This window comes from Asparagus officinalis, chromosome 10, assembly GCF_001876935.1.
Source record: "Asparagus officinalis chromosome 10, Aspof.V1, whole genome shotgun sequence".
Lineage (NCBI taxonomy): Eukaryota > Viridiplantae > Streptophyta > Magnoliopsida > Asparagales > Asparagaceae > Asparagus > Asparagus officinalis.
In genome coordinates, this window is record NC_033803.1 from 53,219,265 (window position 1) to 53,239,332 (window position 20,068).

Below are 20,068 nucleotides of genomic sequence, written 5' to 3' on the forward strand. Positions count from 1 at the left end.
TCGGTGGAGAAGCTTCTCGATCAAGCCATTATACCAGGCGGTGAAGAAGCTGAGGTCCGTACGGAAAGCCTCTCCGTCAGGATCAGTATCGGCCAAAAGGCTACGGACACGCTCGTGCAAAGAAGATCGAGATCCTACAAGCAACAACTTGGAAGCTCAGTGAACTATCGAATATGGAAAGGAAAGTCAAAAGGCAGGTTCCGAACATACCGACGCCAACGGATGTCCCATCAGGTTGAGAGCCGACAGGCTCCGAGACAGCAGCAGAAGAGGGTACGTCAGCCCCTGCAGACATATTGCTCGCACCACTCGGCAGAGACGGGGAGGCACCACTGCTATGAGGACTTTCAACCCCGGGGACTGTAGCAGTATCAGGCTGAACGCCTGGTCCTACAGTGACATTCCTATGTTAACCAAATGGAAATTTGGACAAATAAGGAGAATCGGGATAAGAAGGTCGTATGAATACCTGCAATCCCCATGTCCTCAGATGCAGCCGGAATGCCAAGAGTCATAAGAGTATCGGCCCAAGCTGCTGGTCCTATGATGACACTCTCTTATTAGTCAAAATGAAAATTTAGACGAATAAGAAGAATTGGGATCTGCATACCTGTAGATCCATTATCCGCGGGCATTTGAGGGATGTCAGGAGTCATATGAGAATCAGTCCTAGCGGCTGGTCCTATGATTGCACTCATTAGTCAAAAGACAGATAAACATAGGAAAGTACAATATCCCTGAATCGTATACATACCTGCAAGCCCGTCGCTCTGAGGCAAACTGGATATGCCAGGGATAGATACCGGGCTAACTCCAATGGTAGACGCTGCGATAATCAATCATTCATTAGTCATATGAAATATCGGGCAAGAGGGAGAAAATCAGATATATACCGGTAGATGAATCGTTCCCGAAGAATGGTCTCTCGGTCCCTCTGGAAGTCTGCTCAGCCAGCATGTCAGCTAATAAGCCGGCATCCGGCTTCGAGAAGCTTGGCCCCTCCATCGCAACATCTGCAGGGTAACCCAAATGTTGAAGGATGAGGAAAGCTCAAACGAGAAATCTTCCTTCACCTTACATAAGGAAAATGACATTGGATGCGGATATACCTGAATAAGGGATTGTGGGCTCAACATTATTTATCTGCTCAAGATCGATGTTAAGGTCGATGCCCAAAGACCCATCGTGAAAAGCGTCGCACATTTGTTGCACAAAGCAATCCATGTTGTCAACGCCAGGGGACGCCGAACCCGGTGGGAGTTCGCCCTCCTCGAAGAAACCTGAAGCACAAAACATGGTCACAAATCCCCAAAAGGTAAACAACCTTGAAGCAAGAGCAATTGAATGTTACCTCCCCCTCCATCGGCGGTGCTCCCTAAGTCCACTCCACAGGGACGCTGACCGTCATGGGACTTATGGGCAGTCTTCTTCCTCTTCGGGGCACCAACCCTCCGAGGACCATAGGGTCGAACATGCGCAGGCCTATCACACGTTTCAACGTGTGTAGGAGCTGAGGGCTCATGATCACCGGCTGTCCTACCTAAAATGACAATAGCCATTTCAATGAAAAAGAGCTGTCATTTATGGAAAATGAAAATTAAAAGAGATAGGACAAACCAGTATCGAAGTCCCCTCTGCCGGTATCCACGTCCGCATACTCGTCCTCGGAGTTCTCGTCATCATCACCCGCAGGGAGAAGTTCTTCTTCGTCTGAGACAAGAGATTTGGCATGCCCTTTTCTCCGCTTCTGAGCAAGCTCAGCTCTGCGACCAGCCATCATAGCAGCCCGGACCGCATACTCGGACTGCAACTCTGAGAGGCTCCTCGCGCTGATGGACTCATATGCAGAAAGGAACCACTTGCAGCTGAGGAAAGTGATCAATGGCTTACGCCGGTACGAAGGAAGAGCAAAACGGGCTCCAGTACAGCCCACCATCGTCCATAGCCACGCTCGAACGCCATCAATCAATCCTCCCTCAACCCGCAGGCTGCGGCTCGGATTCCCGACATACAGTTGGTCATAGCCGAATTGTCGAGCAAAGCGGCAAGGGAGATAAGGCTCTATGTGGCACTGGTTCTTCACCCGAAGGACGAGATAGCCTACACGGATGTTCACTAACCACCGGAAGCAACCAGCGTCAAGAACGGTCCGGTCACTTCTAGGTTTCTCCTCATCAACCAGCACGTCGCCATAGCGACCTGAAAAGTGAGGGAAACACTTAAAGAACTCCCAACTCTTGCGGACCCGGAGCTCTCGCTGAACATCACTAAATTTGCTCCCAAACCATCTGCTCTGCTCCAACAATTGCATGAAGGGGACAGGGATGTCAACAACGCTGGGGGCCGACATCAAGTCGGGACGGTGAAGAACGAGCCACGCCATCAAATATGCGTAAGGGAGCTCAACCTTTGGGCAAACCAGCTCAGCTGATGGTTCAGAACCCATATGTGTAAAACTGCTAACCAGACCCCTGAGCCCGCAATGGATACTAGCAACCATTGCTGGGAGCAGGGAAAGCTCTCTCCCATAAGCCAGCTGAACTGCAGGGAAGAGCACCTCGATGGGTAGAGCGTCAGAAGGTTGGTGCGGGACGACACACTTCTTCAACCAAAGGGCAAGGTAGCCTGCTAATAGCGCCCGGGACCCTATAGACCTCTGTGCGCGGCGGAGAAAAGAGCGAAACTTTGTCCCCGCGGGAAAAGCCCCCTCAGCACTGCCGATAGTGTAGGAACGAACCTCAGCCTTTTCCAACAACTCATTAACGGCCGAAGGAGTCATCACGTCTAATTCATGAATGGGCGCACTGGAATCACCTTCCAAGTTCTGGAACAAGTAGCTGGCAAACTGCTTCAAGCTGATCTGCCTCTTCCTTCTCGCTTGGGGAGAAGTTTGGATCAAGGAAGTGTAGTAGTGGCAAGTAAGATCCCAGAGTGTGTCATACATGTCCGGAGTATCTTTCTTCATACACTCCAGCTGCTGGTTCGTAGGGAAGTACTCCTGATACGGACAGTCCCCCATCGGAAGACCCGAAACATAATGCATCTCGTGCAAGGCCAACCCTAGCTCACCTCCGCTGGTCAGGAAGGTGTTGCTATCGGGCACATAAGTCTCCAGCAAAGCCAAGAAATGGCGACAGCTGACTGGGATGCCGTACATAGTAGCTCGTATGGGTGCATACAACCCACTGCTCTTCAGATCCCTCTCCCAGCGCGCCAAGACGAAACCAGTCATGCGCGCCCACCACCCTTTGGCTAGGGAGGAAGCCCAGCCATAACATCTGTACTCCGATGGGGGTAACTGTCTCCCAAGAAGAGCCAGACGGTTGCTCACAGTCGGAGCAGCAGCTGACACCTCGCCTGGGGGTGCAGTATCAAGACCCATGATCCCGGGTCGTAGACCACGCACGTCATGATACCCCTCAGAGCCAGGAGTCTTATGGTGAGTAGCATATCCGCATTGAACCCGATCAGCATCTTCAGTAAGATGCCAAGACATCTGCCGGTCCACGGCTTGCCCCTTCAAATGACTGAAAGAATAGTGGCGTGGAATCGAAGGGATGTACAAACAGGCTCCACCGTCAAGAGTTAACCAATGCTCCTCACAAAGAGTCAGCGTGGCAGGATCCCTGACATGATCTCCAAATAGAAAACCCGGCTTCTTTAGAACCTGAGTGGAAGTAGAATCAGGGGTGAAGGAGGCATCTGTGATAAGTTGGCGCAAGCAATGGCGCCCTCCTTCCTGTATCGAACGGCAAGAGTCATTTGGACGATCCCCGTCGAACCGAGGAAGTGGGCCAACAGCCTGCCTAAGAGTAGCGGAAGAGAAAACCTCCCGACTACATCCGGTGTTGGCGTGAGGAGGAAGGCTACCCGCGGGAAATTCCACTGCAATAAAGCACAAGGGCGGAATCAGAAAATCCATCTCGTAAGAAGAATGATAGACTCATCCACGGAATAATTGGAGAGACGATTTTGAGTGACCTACACCAGAAGGACGGCATGCGTCATCACGTGAATAACGTGGTAACGTACACCGACCTATAAGGTGTAGGACAACACAAAATCGCCCCAATATATCCGAAGACTTGAATTGGCTAAGCAAAACAAGTCTGAAACCTTACCCTCCGCGAGAGAGGTATCGGTTCTTCCTTCATGACCCGCAAAGAGGTCAATCAGGGATGTAAGACAAAATCTCTGCATAAATTCTCACCCCCGAAAAATGAAGCCGCGGGAGAGGATGTCGTGGGGACCTCCTCCTCACTATGCTGTGAACGAGAACGGCTCCTCCGGGGACGAGATCGACGCGGAGACATTGCAAATCTGCAAGAGCCACATGGCCGAGCCACCCCAAGGTGGCTCGGCCACCGAGCCACCTCAGGGTGGCTCGGCCTTGGCCGAGCCACCTTGAGGTGGCTCGGCCACCGAGCCACCTCAAGGTGGCTCGGCTGAGGCCGAGCCACCTTGGGGTGGCTCGGCTTTGGCCGAGCCCCCGCGGGCGGTGTTTTCCGACTTTTTCGAGTCGTTTTCCGTTGTTTCCGGTTCTGTCCGTGATTCGGTTGATTGAGACTCTGATTGGTTGATCTGATTTGGCAGTAAGTTGGATTCCTGATTTGGCAGTAAATCCGCTTCTGAGTTCGAGTCTGAAATTGATCTTGATTCGATCGTGATTCGTCCGAGTCCGCTCTCGGTTGGATGACTCGTTGATTCCTCAACTCATTAGCTTGATTCTGCACGCGGGTGGATGCATTCCGTCGCTTCTGTGCGATTCGTTGATCTCGTCGTCTCGTTGGTTCGTCGGTTTGTGCCGAGCTATGCTAGGGGACCTATAAGCAATTTTATATGCCTACAGCCTTCTAAGCCTCTAGCTCTACAATCGGCTTCACGGGGACAGTTTTATTAGCTGCTAACAACCACTTGTGTAACATTCCAAAAAAATTTTTCCCTTTCATTGATCGGATACCGTTACCGACACCAATCCATAAATTAGTAGATTCTTTTCTTTATTGCATCTCATATAATCTTCTAGTATGAGAATTTAACTTAGCTACTTCTCATATTGTGATCTAGTTAACTAAGTCATAGCATGCATACAAACTTAGCATGTAAACCTAAGTTAACCATGCTTTAAACCTTGATTAGAGATAACCAAATCATTAAATACCTAATATGAAACTCTCTAATTAACATAGTTATTATATTTGTTCAGCCATGTTAGTGGGGGAAATTTTGCATAAAACCCCTCAACTTTGGCCAAATTGAAGATTTCTCTTCACATGAGCTTATATATATGTGCCCTCCATCTCTCACTTTGCCATTTTTAGAAGAAAAATCTCTTAAAACCTCCTCCCTCTCCTCTGAACATCTCCAGCACCTCTCCTCTTAAAAAAAAATATAAATTAAAAGATTTCCAAAGCCTTCATCTCTCAAGAACATTGAAGAAGAAGGAGTGGAGAAAGAAGGTAGTTGAGGGCTTTGGTGGAGGAAGTGGGGCAAAGGCAAAACCCTAGGTAAAACTCTCAGTTGCATGTTGTTATTAAGGATGATAGAACTGAATTATATAGTTAATTTAGATTTAGTCTTGCATGTAACATTTTAGGGCATGCATGTCAATTTATCTTAAAACAGAAATTTCGTGCAGAAATTTCCAGCAAGATACAGTACCACTAAACAGATCATAACTTTCTTTGTACATATCCAAATAAAGAAATTCTTTTTGTTCTAAACACTAGACTTCCGTGGCTTTCATTTGAGTCCCTGTTTGTTTAATTCTGAGATCATTCACTTATTTGAAAGTATGGTTTAACTCAGTGCATGTGTCTGAAACTGTCTGCCTGAGTTATGTCATTTGTAAAGAGTATATATCTCAACATATACCATGCATGCATGAAATTCTTTCTGTTCTAGAAACTACATATTCGTGGATTTCATTTGAGATCTTGTTTGTTTAATTCTAAGATCATTTACTAGTTTAAAAGTATGGTTTAACTCAGTGCATGTGTCTGAAACTGTCTGCTTGAGTCATGTCCTTTGTAAAGAGCATATATCTCAACATATACCATGCATGCATGAAATTCTTTCTATTTCTAAAACTAGACTCAATTGTATTTCTGTTGATAGGAGTTTGAATTAATTTGAATAACGTTTGGTAGGCCTAAACCTAGTTCTAATAGCTAGCGTATGTGCTGGAAATTCCAGTCTACCCCCCTGTGTGGTTTTGCATGTAACATGCATTTTAAAAATGCAAAATTGATGAAACTTATGGGACATGGAAGCTAATCCATAACATTACTTACATACAAAGTATGAGCTCTTTGGGATATAGTTAAGTACCCAAAATAAATTATTCATCCGAAATGATGATTTCTGTTTTTCTGCTACAGTTTTGATATGTGTAGTTTTCTGAGAGCATGACTCTTACTATGCACCATGCATTGATGTAAAAGTTTTATATTCTGAAATTAGACTCATAATGGAGTCATTTGAGACTAGTTTCATGCATTTTGAACATCAATTGCTGTACCATCTATTCACCTAAATCTGCTGCATGTACACTACTTAGGCTGCTGTGCATATTAGAGATATTAGATGCAATCATCTAGGGTGTAGCTTCACTAGTAGAAAAACGACCAACCTAGACGAAAATTTCCTTCTAGGTTGGTCTACAATCCGTCTAGGTTGGATCATCTAGACGGAAATCCGTCTAGGTAGATTGGTTTATTCTGTTTCCGTCTAGTTTGGATCAAACTAGACGGATTTCCGTCTAGATTGATCAATCTAGACGGAAATCCGTCTAGTTTGATCCAAACTAGACGGAAACAGAATAAACCAATCTACCTAGACGGATTTCCGTCTAGATGATCCAACCTAGACGGATTGTAGACCAACCTAGACGGAAATTTCCGTCTAGGTTGGTCTACAATCCGTCTAGGTTGGAGGACTCATCTCGCTCTCCCCACGCTCTCCTATATAGAAATGGAAAAGCGTGAGTCAAAGTTCTGAATGATCAAGAGGCTGGTCTATAGGGTAGATGTTACCTCCATCACTGGCAGGATCGTCACTGGCCAAATCCATATCAGATGCTCGCGAAACTGCACGCGGCTTGCGGGCTAATCTCTTCCGCCTAGTAGCAGGGACAACAATCGAAGGTCCCTCCTGGGAAGAAGGATGGAACTCTTCATCTTGGTCAGCTGTGGTCCCTGAAACATCAAACCATTGTCAGGCTTAATAATTCTGGAAGATAAAAGGAAAGAGTAAGAAACTGACCTCGTTCAGAATAGTCCTCGTGATCTTCAAGATCTCCGCCTGAAGCTTCATCAGCAGAATGAAAGATCTTCTTTCCCTCTTCATCAATCCGACGAGTCTTGTTCCGTATCCTTTGTGACCGAGCGTTTTCCCAAATCCTACGAGAATCAACCTGAGAAGCTTCCTCGGCCACTAGCTCTTCAATCGGCTTCACGGGGACAGTTTTATTAGCTGCTAACAACCACTTGCAGCTTAAGAATGTGAGGTTCAACTGCCGCTCAGCACTCGGGAGACTAAACTTAGCACCAGTACAGCCCATCACGATCCACAACCATGCACGAAGACCGTCCACTAAACTGCCGTAGGTCCGAAGCTGCTGACGTGGATTCCCGACATAAAGCTGATCATAGCCAAACTGGCGAGCGAATTAGCAGGGTAGGTATGGCTCTATGAAACACTGATTCCTCACCCGGAAAGTCAGATAACCCGGCCTAATGTTCACCAGCCAGTTAAAGCAGCCGATGTCCAAATGAGTCCGATACTCCCTCGGTCTCTCCTCATCAATCAGACACTCGCCGTATCGGCCGAAGAACTGCGGAAAGCAAGTGGAAAACGCCCAACACTTGTGGACCTGTAGCTGCTGTCTGATGTCAGGGAATCCTCGTCCCTCCCACTTGCCATTCTCGAGCAACTGTAGTAAAGGAACGGAGGGGTCTGTGGCGTTCGGTACCGACATCATAACAGAACGATGAAGGACGAACCAAGCCATCAAATAGGTGTACGGTAGCTCCACCTTAATAGTAGGAATCTGAACCGGTGATTCACTTTCCTTCCGTGTAAAAGCACTAGAAATCCGTCGAAGCCCTCGATGAATGTTAGCCACCATCACCGGAAGAAGCGAAAGTTCCTTTTTGTAGGCAAGCTGGGTAGAGCACTTCCAATGGCATAATGTCACCGGACTGATATGGGACCACGCATTTCTTTAACCAGATAGCGAGGTAACCGGCAAGAAGGGTCATCGGTCGAATCGGTGCGGTCGCATGCCATAAGAATAATTTAAACTTGGTCCCTACAGGAAAGCCGCTCTCAAGACTACTAAGGGTATAGGAATGAGCGTCAATCTTCTTCAATAGATTATTCACCCCCGAAGGAGTGAGTGGTGCCAGCTCACAAATAGCCTCACCAGAATTGCTCTCTAGATTTCTGAACAAATAACATGCAAACTGCTTCAGACTCACGTATGACTTAGTCCTCTTCGCTAAAGGCTCAGACTGTGCCAAAGCAATATGATAGTGACATGTGAGGTCCCATAATGGTTCGTAGCGGTCGGGCATGCGATCCTTCAACTGACTCAATTCATGGTTGGAGGGAAAGTATTCCTGATATAGCATCTGTCCTATGGGCAAACCAGAAATCCTGTGCATCTCATGGAGAGCCAAGCCCAACTCCCCTTGCCGGGTCAGAAAAGTGTTCGAATCTGGGTTATAAAGCTCACACAAAGCGAAGAAATGCTTCGCGTTGACAGGCAAGCCATACATGGTGGCACGAACGGCTGCATATAGACCACAAGCGTGCAACTCCTCGCTCCATCGGCTTAAGACGTATTTCGTTATGCGAGTCCACCAAAACTTGTCTAGAGAATGGCCCCAGCCGTAAAATCTGTGGCGCGTCGCAGGCATCTCCCGTCCTAAGTCAGCGAGGTGATTCTTCAAAGTAGAAGCAGAGGCAAGAAGCTCGTTACGCGGCGGTGCATCCAGCCCCAACACTCCAGTATGCAATCCAGTGATATGATTCCTGCTCGAACCAGGAGCTGTCTAATGAGTGATATAGCCACAGTGAACGCTCTCATGCTCCTCCGTCAAGCGCCATGACATATCCCGTGTCACAGCCTGATGCCTGAGCTCAGTTAACGAACGGTGCCGAGGAATCTTCGGAAAATATATGAAACCACCGCTATTTTTATGAAGCCACTGCTCGGCATCAATAAACACTGCATTCGGATCTCTGACAGAGTCACCAAATAAAAAGTCAGTCTTCCTGAGAGGCTGAATAGAACTGGCATCCTTCACGAAAGGCGCATCTGTAATCAACTGTCGAAGAGCTCGATGTCCACCTTCCTTCACCACTTGGACAACCTCTGTCGACGTGCCCGAAGCAAACTGAGGAGTAACTGAAATAGGGGAAAAATCGTCGGAAGTCGAATAATACTCGCCACGACGCCCGGGGAAAAATCGTCGGAAGTCGAATAATACTCGCCACGACGCCCGTACACTGCATGAGATGAGAACGCTCTAGAAGGATATCCCACTGGAAATAAACAGTTAAACATTTGTTAGTCTCAATTATAAAAGGAAGTCGAACTCATCCTACGAATGTGTAAGATAGAGTCACTGCCTTATAAAGGGTGAGACGATTTGGCCACATTATACACTTATAAGGTAGGATATATAAAAAAAAACATATCCCTGCCTTATAAAGTACAATGCAGCGTCAAAACGCCCCCTTTATTGATTTTGAGATATGGTTTTGACCAAGCAAAACTCATCTTTAAAGCGTCGATCCTCACCAAGGAGAATCAAGGCTCTTCCCAATTGCCTCACCAAGGAGAACAAAATGGGGATAAAGGACTAATTTGCAAATTTCCAAATATGCCAAAAAGGCTCACCGACATAAGAGGGAGGCGCGCCATCAGCCGACGCGGTAGAGGATTGACCCCTCACAATACGAGACATGGTGACTTGCAAAATAAATTAAGGGATCAGATCCAGAAAAAAGTTCCTCTTTTTATTGCAATTAAATCCCTCAGAGCTCCAAATTTTACCCCCTGAAAGAGAAGCTCGAGGCGCCAAATCATAAACCCTAACCCTCATATGCAATCCCACAAATTCATGTACTAAATTAAACATGAAATATCCCAAAATTATGGAGGGTTTACCTGAGGAAAACCCGAGGATCCCACAAAAAAATTAGATCTTGAAAGATGCTCGAACCACGTACTCGAGGGGCCTGAGAGAAATTTTTATATGGAGATTCTTGAGGGATTCTTCGGTCTAAGATCCAAAGGAAGGCTAGATCTAAGATAAATATGAAGATTCGAAGGAGACCGGATGCTCGAAGGAAGAGAAAATCAAAGAAAGGGTCAAGGGGGGGCCGGCCCTAGAGGAGGAGAAAAAAGAGGCTTTTATAGGTGAACTAGACTTGAACCAGACCGGACCAGGTTGAACCAGACCAGACCAGTCCAAATCAGTTCAAAAGAGGCTGAACCAGGCCAAACCAGGCCGAACCAGGCCAAACCAGACTGAACCAGACCAAACCAGAATGAACCGGTCTGAACCAGTCCTGAACTAGCTTTGAACCAGGTTGAACCAGTCCTGAACCAGGTTGAACCAGATTTGAACCAGAATTCAAATTGAAGCTGAATCGAGCATCGAGACAACTTCAAATCGACCGAGGATTCAATCCTTTGTTTATGCTTGCCTCTCCCACACATTCGGAAGGGTCGGAAGATTTTTTTGAGCCAAATTACTATCTTTTTTGGGTCAATATCAGGCCGGTTCAGCTCATTATTAGGCCGGTTCAGCTCATTCGAACATGAGAATTACTCCAATAAGGTATACTCAACAACACTACGCCGGACAACGCGTCGCAAATAAGAACTTAGCGCCAACAATCGATGGTCAGTTCTATGTTATAAAACACGAGCTAAAGATCAGAAAATCAGGAATCGACTTCAGATTCAAAATTCCGACAGCGGTCAGACAATAAATGTAGCACCGGAACCCTTACAGACATTCGACAAAGCACCGAATAGCCTAAAGGATTGAAGGAATCAAGAATAGAAGCCATTCCAAAGTCCTGTCATACCAATTGGAGGTTGGGGCAATCATATCCAAAGCATTCCAGACTCTTCTATAAAAGAACGAGGCTGAAATACTTTGGAGGGGGTATCTGTAGGCGTATAAAACTGCCTATAGGTCCCTGAACATAGCTCGGCACAAACCGACGAACCATCGGGCGACATATCCAAACACGAGCGTTAGTCCACAATGCCGAAGCCAAGTGACATGCAACGAAGCGGATTAACGAGGCGACGAGGCTAACGAACCGCACGCAAGCAACTGAATGCATTCATTCGCGTACGGAATCAAGCCAACGGTTCGGAAAGTCAACGAGTCATCCGACCGTAGAACGGATTCGAACTCGAACACCAAGGCGGATTTACTACCAAATCAGGATTTAGATCAACAAATCAGAGTCCAAATCAACAGCTAAACCGGAAAACGGCAAAACGACACAACACCTGGAGGACTCGGCCAAAACCGAGCCACCTCTAGGTGGCTCGGTGGCCGAGCCACCTAGAGGTGGCTAGGTGGCCGAGCCACCTCTAGGTGGCCGGTCAGATCTGTGCCCGAGCATAGTTCTGAGTGCCTATAAATAGAGGGGCATGGCTCATTTGTCAATGTTAGAACTTTTGGAGCCGAAACTCTGCCGAATTGAGAAATAACTTTGGAGTTTTGAAAACTTGAAGACTTGGACATTCAGATCTGGTTCTTGGCGAGCATCCACGTCACAAAAAGCAGGAGTTCGAGAGAGAGAGAGATCAGATCTGAGATCTACACGAAGTAATACTCCGGATCAAAGCTTGGACTTTTATCCCGAGAACTAAAGGCTATTATTTCCTTGGTGAAATAGTACCCTCCCGGCTGTTATTTCCTTAGTGAGATAACACCCATCAAATCGTGTAGATCTGACCGGATCTAGATCGCGTGGTGGTCCACGGATTAACCCCGGCGTTGGCAAAGAACCCACAAAAGCGAGTGATCGCAGAACAGGAGCTCGCAATTCGTTCGAAAAAGGAAAGTTGTAATCTTTTTATTTTTTCTTTGATTTCGTTGTAACCGGATCTTATAAAAAGACCGGATCTTTGTAATCGATAAACAATTACTAAAGAGTGTACAATGACGTTAATGAAAGTTACGATTTTTCCCACGAACAATTATGAGTCTCATTCACATTTGTATCCTCATCTTCCAGATTAACCGGGTTACGACGACTTGGCTCGCCTTGCTGGTTCGTCAATGCTTGGATTTGTTGGTCAAGCATTTCTCTCATGTTCTGCATGGCCATCTTTATTTTGAACCTGAAGGTCTCCTGTTGTTTAGCCATGGCCTCTGCAAGCATCTTGGCCACTTGTTCCGCACTTATCATAAGTGCCTCGCGGGGTTGTCCCTCGCTGGATACCGTATTATCTGATGCGCCCGCGGAGCCGGCATCAGATTCTTCATCTTCTGAAGGGAGTCTTGTCCGAACCCTACCATAGGTTGCTCGCTTGATGGTTCCGGACTGCAGACGGGTCATAGGCCGGGATGCTTTCAGAATCGACTCGAGATTATCCCGTGCCGATGTCCCCTTGCTGGTCATATTCGTGGTGACCCTTGGAAATTCTCCATCTTCGACTACTCTTCTTCTTCGTCGGAAATGCCTAGGTCTTGGTTCTGGCATTTCGGCACTGAGTCTTTCGAAAACTGAAACTTTTTCAGGGACCGCTTTGATGCAGTTGCACTCAGACAATACTGCCCGAATGAGTTTGGAACAGGGGCATTGAGTTTCCAGTCCTCGGGGACTCCTCTTCCTAGTTTTACTCGTACCCCCAACACGATAGTACAATTCGTCTGCTTGACCTATCGTGTGTTGGCACGACTTCTCAGGTATAACATTATCGTCATCAGATGATAATGTTTCCTTCTGAGGGTGAACTGCCTTCTTCGGGCTTTCAAAAGTCACACGCCTCGAGACATGCCCTTTTGGGCGTGAGTTCTCAGCGGGCTCCTGGACTTCGATGCGTAAATTAGCGCGCGCAGCTGCCTTGAACTCCTTGTCGTGCTGAAGGTGGTGGCGACCCCAAGAATGTTGAATCGTTCGAGGCTTCTTCATCGGGCCCAAACGTTCTTGAACTGGAGCTTTGCCTCTCTCATCGTGAATTGGACCAAGGCGCTCCAAAATTGGCTTCTTTCTTCGGGATGATTCTGCATGATCTCCCGGAGTAGCTATGGGAATTCTCGGCGACTTAGCTTGGTTCGCCGGAGGTTGAACTTTGGTTGGAGACTGCAAAGGTTTCTCCTTAGCCTGAATCACCGCTTCAGACTTTGGCCTCTAGACTTGGCGGGTTGGTGGCGGCTTCTTCGCCACCTCTTTCTGCAATCTCCTGCGGGCTTCCTGGACTTGAGCCCGTACCTGCGCTGACAGTGCGCAGCGCTGGCGAATGCGCTCTTCGAGTGTCGAACGATTCCATTTAACACGGACCCATTCGTTCGTTGGTGGCTTAGAAGAGTTGCCATTCATCAGTGGTTGAGGCTGTTTACCTCTCCTGTTCTTCAGATCCGCGTTGTAGCGGATTCCGTCCGTAGACTCCATCGCCTTTGCGAGTTGCCGCGCCAAGCGTTGACGTCGTCTTTGGCGGGCTCTCTTCGAGAGAGTCATAACGCCCTCATCGGTGGAGGTGTCGGCGAGAACAGGGTTGACCTGGTTGGAGGTCGGCGGAACTTCACCCGACGCAACTTTGGCGTTAGCTGGGGTGAGAGCTTCGTTGGCGTTCTGAACTTCTTCGTACCAACGAACTTTTCTCCTGGAGGAGAACTTCTTGGACTTGCGGGGGGAGGTGGATCCGAACGAGGACAAAAGATACTCCCCGAACTTTTGTTGGTCGAATTCATACTCGACCTCCTCCTCGACCGGGATTGAGATCCGCGGCTGCGACGCGACGATCTCGGCAGCGAGATCGTTGGCTCCCACTGTGGTCGCCAGATTGTTCGCGGGAAAAATTATAGCTTTCTTCGATTCTATTGATTCCTTTGTTAACAGTTTATCGGTTACAAAGATCCGGTCTTTTTATAAGATCCGGTTATAATAAAATCAAAAGAAAAATGAAAATTACAACTTTCTCCTTGTTTGTCGAACGAATCGCGAGCTCCTATTTTGCGGTCACTCGCTTTGGTGGGTTCTTCGCCTGCGTCGGGATTTATCCGTGGACTACCGCGTGATCTAGATCCGGTCGGATCTATACGATATAACGGGTGTTATCTCACGAAGAAAATAACAGCCGGTGGGTACTACTTCACCAAGGAAATAGTAGCCTTCTCGGGATCAAAGACCAACCTTTGATCCGGAGTATAGTCGTGTAGATCTCAGATCCGATCCCTCTCGAACTCCTGCCTCTTTTGGCGTGGACAATCGCCGAGCACCGGATCTGAAAGAGCAAGTCTTCAAGGTTCCAAAGCTTCAATCTTTTTTTAAGTTTTGAGCCTTTAATCCAGCAGAGCTTCGCCGTCAAAAGTTCCAACCTTTCACAAATGAGCCACCCCTTCTCTATTTATAGGCAAATGAAAGCGGATCTGGGCCCAGATCTGGACCCAGATCTGCCCGTGGCTCGGCCCTTGGTGGCTCGGCTTTGGCCGAGCCACCTGGGTGGTTCGGCTTTGGCCGAGTCGCCCGGGTGTGGCGCCGTTGTGTTCGTCGTTCGGTTCTGCGGTTCATCTGAGCTTTGTCGCTGATCTGAACTCTGATTTGGCAGTTTGGATCCTGATTTGGTAGTAAATCCGCCTCGGTGTTCGAGTTCGAATCCATTCCATAGTTGGATGACTTGTTGACTCACTGATCCGTTAGCTTGATTCCGCACGAGAGTGGATGTATTCCGTTGTTTGCGTGCGGTTCGTTAGCCTTGTCGACTCGTTAATCCGCTTCGTTGCATGTCACTTGGCTTCGGTGTTATGGACTGACGTTCGTGTTTAGATACGTCACCCGATGGCTCGTTGGTTTGTCGAATCACCGTGCCGAGCTGTATTCAGGGACCTATAGGCAGTTTTATACACCTACAAGGTCCTCATAGTCGCTCCAATCGCGACATATCCCTATCACATTAATGATTACCTCTGATAGCTAACTCCATTCCCACAAATGATGTTGTCTGATCAGTCATCACACTCTTACATCCCTGAATGGCCTGATCCATTCCGAGCGTTATAATATCTTTAGAACAATCGATGGGTAGTGGCCTACCATGAGATGGCTACTATATCAATCAATCGTCACACTCATATGCCCATTAATGATTCGGTTACCCTAACATCGTCATTCCCACAAATGACATTGTTCATGGATGACGGCCTACCAAGCGATGTGCCTTGTCAACTCCTTATTCTGGAATGACCTACCAAGTAATGAGTCGTTATTCGGACCCCCGAGCAATCACTTATATAAGTGGTTACTCATCCTTAGGCTAAGTTGTTAATATTTAACGGCATGGCCTAACCTAATTACAGCTTAATGGTTATGATTAACCCAGTCCAACGCCTTAAACGACTAAAGGTAGAGGACAAATTTTAGCATCAAGTCTAAAAGAAACTTTCCGACATCTCATCATACTGAGAGGATTAGTATGGATAGCCCGATTCAAACGGTAATCGGTAAAGGAAAATCAAACCCGTTGATAGTTGAGGGTTTGCTAAAAATCCTAAGTGTTGCTCAGCGGAAGGAATGAAAGCATATGCATAAGATATTGAAAAGCGACACCAAGTTGCAAAGGGATAAGTTTATTCATCAGCTGATTTTGTGACAATACCTTCAAACAAAGTTATGACAAATATCTTCAAAAAAATTCATAATAATACGTTCAGATAAGAGTAACAAAATGTCTCAAAATCAGCCTGGTCGAGCTTAGTCTAGCAAACTGAAGAAGGCCAGTTCAGCCTTAATAGCGGCCAGCCTCTTCACCCCGATCTGCTCGGACCTGCTCCTCAGCCTCCTTCTGGAGTTCGGCCTCAGCGAGAGTAATAACAACATCAGTGGTTGTTTCTTCTTGGTGCAATGCCTAGAGAGCTTCCAACGCTTTTCTATAACCACCATGAACTCTGGTGCTCTCGGTGCAATGCCTAGAGATTTTCTTAGTTGGTTCAGAAGTGAAATGATATAGGGTATATATAGGATGAAGAAACAAAGGCTTAAAATCCAAGAAAACAACAAAAAACACCAAAATCTCGAAAACTAGCTGTTATAGCAACGGTAACAATTTTGGTCGATCGGGGAACATGTAAGGTTGACCGAAAGGGGGGGGGTATCGATCGACCGACACCCATTTTTGGTTGACTGAAAAACCCTCTAAAAAAAACTAATATCATCATTCTGGTCGGTCGACCGACAGGTATGTCCAATCGACTGAAAACTGACATTTCAGTTTTCCAGGATTTTATACATAAAACTGAATTTCAATCATTGTTAAAAAATATCAAATAAAATCCAAAAAATGTAAAACTTGGGGAAATGATTATAAACATGAATATAAATATGTTAGAAAATAAAATTTTCAAATTACATTTCCCATTTAGGAAAACTCATCATTTTACAAAAACTCAAAAATACATGTTCGTATGAACACTTGATTTTGACGTATAGCTTTAACTAAGTTGTAAAAACACATTGAAACTATTTATGGACTATATATAATATGTATATAAAGTTTATTTTGTCCATAAGATAATAGAACAACATTTTCATAAAAATAGCCAATTTGTGACAAAAATCAATAATGTGTATGTGTACTTAATTTGAGCTGAAAGTATAGATACACAAAATACACAACCTATACTAATATACAAAGTAGATATCGAATGAAGCATGATCTTGATTGTTTGACATGAATTGAATAGGCTTCAATATCAGTGTAGATCTTTTAACTTGGATATGTCAAACAACACAAATACTACAAATATAGTTATAAATTGTTTGTAACATCATCAAAACAAGATTAGGGAAATGAGCTTATCAAATAAGTCCAACAATCTCCCCCTTTTTGATGATGATAAACATTTTTATCCAATATATATAAGCAATAAAAACAATAAGTGAAACACAATATGAAACACAGTACTCACATTTTTCTCCCCCTTTGGCAACATAAAAAATGGGGAAAAATAAACATTGAGAGCTAAAAGCTCCCCCTACATGTAAGCATAGGTGAGTATATACAAAATTGGGATTGCTCCCCCTATTTAAAAGCCTTAATGAAGGTTAAACATGATATATACATGAGCCACACAAGATATATACATAGATGTATGCATAAGAGCTATGTAAACAAAACTACATATCATTAACCACAAAAGGCATAGAATAGATGAATATATAAAAATCAATAGAGTTTACAATGAACTTCTGCATTGCTCATAACTCTCAAAAGGCCAAAACACGGATAACATCAACCCAAAATATTCAAGTTACACCACTCGTTTATCCCATAAACATCAAACATAAAATTACATTGTTCCAAGCCAACAAAAGTTCAAAATAAATCATAAGTTCAAAATGCTCAAAGCCCAAAGTATCAGTCCTCAGAAGTCTTAAGGGTTCACTGCTAGAACCCGAGGAAGAGGGAAACTTGTTCAAGATTTGATGTTGGAGAACACTAGAATACCACAACTGGTTACCGAACGAATCCTAGAAGCTCCTCCAAAAATGGCTCTTTAGATCCTTATAATTTTCGTTGTGCCTGGATGCACTGTGTATCTTGTACGATGCACCTCAAATTTCATGAAATATAAGCCAATACTCTCTGGGTCTGCATCAAAACACCTCCTAGACCCACTAACTATGCATCAGTGTAAACAACAAATGTTTTATCACTTCTTGGAATAACTATTACTGACGCTGTATTGAATTTCTCCTTTAGAGTCTCAAAGGCTTCCTGGCACTCTGTGGCCCCAAACAAACTGTACACCCTTATGCGTAAGGCATGTAAGTGGTGTCACAATCTTCGAGAAGTCTTGAATAAACTTCCTGTAATAGTCGACCAAACCTAAGAAACTACGAATCTCTGTAACTGTCTTCGGTGGCTCCCAATCAAGTACTGCTTTCACTTTAACTGAATTCACTACAATGCCCTCCTTGCTGATAACATGGCCAAAAATCTAACCTCAGTTAGCCAAAAACTAGCATTTTCTGAACCTAGCGTATAACTGATGCTCTCGCAAAGTTTGTAACGCCAAACGAAAATGTGTCTCGTGCAATACTTCTAATCTCAAACAGATAAGGTTATCGTCAATAAAACAACCACAAACTGGTCCTAACATGAACGGAAAAACCAGTTCACCAAACCCATGAATATCGCGGGTGCATTAGTCAGCTCAAATGGCATGACAAGAAACTTGAAAGACCTATATCGAGTCAGAATAGCGGTTTTGGGAATATCCATTCTCCGCACTCACAACTGAAAATAACCAGAACAAAGATTAATCTTCAAGAAATGTTGCGCTTCCCGTAGCTAGTCGAATAAGTCATAAATCCTCTATAGTGGATACCTGATCTGGGAAGTGACCTTATTCAAATTACAATAATCTATACATAATTGCATGCTGCCGTCATTCTTCTCCATTAAGAGGACCGATGCTCCCATGAAAATAACTCCAGCAAATAATACCCTAAGTTAACAACTCATATAGATGAGTCTGTAGCTCCCTCATCTCAGCGGGTGCCATGCGATAGGGTGCTCTGAATATCAGTATGGTGCCTGCCGCAAATCGATGCAGGAAAACAAGCTCTCTCACTGGAGAAAATCTTAGTATGTCCTGAAAGACATCCTGATACTCTGAGATGACTCCAGTCTTGCTCAAAACTCCATCCCGATCCCCTATTATCACCTCCTCGATGTATGCTAGAAATGACTCTGTATTCTGGTTACCCTATGAGGTTGCTACTATCTATACAAACCCATTGAATGCTCACAAGCAGACTTTCTTTGCAAAAGAGTCTATACTAACGTGGTAGGATAATAACTAATACATATCAAGAATAAAATCAAACTTGGACATTCGCAGGACGATCAAATCGACCATGGACTCAGACTCGTCTAAACTAACGACACATCTCCTATAGATACTCTCTAAGAGAGACACCTCTCCCAAAGGAGTAGAAACTAATAATGGAACGCCTAAAGGCTATGTTGACATTATGATAGATAAAAGAATATGAAGCTTCTTAATCAACAAGATCCAAGATGGAAAGGAAATCACTGGGAAAACTCCACTCGCACAATGATCATGCGGTACTATGGCATAAACCCTGCCAGTGGCTGGCGATTGCTACGCTTATAGCGGTGGAACATATGAGACTGTCTGTCCTTCAGGAATCTCTTGGATGGCATGAATCTGGCCTACTGACCCCTCAATCCTCGAGACGGGTGGACGTGCGTCAAATCCTCTGCTACTTACTGTAACTACAACCCTAAGAATGCCGATTTTAACCTGTGTCATGCTGGCCTCCTGTTGGTGTACTGCGACAATCCTTCACTCTATGTCCGATCTTGTTATAATTGTAACATGTATGCTGAATTCTACGCTACTACGGTGCTCTCGAATCATGTTGTAGGTTGTGCTCTCTTCTTATGCTGTCCTTGTTGCTGGCGGTAAAAATCCTTAACCCGCTGTTGGGGCTCTCTAGATTCCGCAATAGGTCTCTTGCCCTTGTCATTATCACTATGCTAGTCACGATTCCATAATTAACTACATGCATATTTCCCTGTTTTAATCAGACTAGCTCTACTGTTTGTCAAAGAAGCAAACAAAATTCTCCCAAATAAGTGGTGTTCACTGCTCCGGCAAAGATCTGAAGTCGGTGCCATCCTCCAGTGCTATCCTCTGGTGATATCCTCTACGTTGAATACAACTAACTCTACTTTAGTACTGAGTTGACGTTAAGAAATCTTTATATTTTTTTCCATTTATAGGCTGCACGTATATCTGGTATGCCTTGAAACTACAATGTTCTCAATGTCTGATGT

General features: G+C 45.3%; 2 long non-coding RNA genes across 2 annotated transcripts; both read right to left on the minus strand.

The window, feature by feature from the left end:
• Positions 505-932, minus strand: LOC109825934. Its single transcript, XR_002243139.1, has 4 exons — positions 894-932; positions 755-826; positions 611-682; positions 505-541 (listed from the first exon to the last, which is right to left on the minus strand). It is a non-coding gene; the product is annotated as an uncharacterized LOC109825934 (long non-coding RNA).
• On the minus strand, positions 982-1,493 carry LOC109824921. The gene is made up of 3 exons (XR_002242846.1): positions 1,352-1,493; positions 1,110-1,280; positions 982-1,013 (listed from the first exon to the last, which is right to left on the minus strand). It is a non-coding gene; the product is annotated as an uncharacterized LOC109824921 (long non-coding RNA).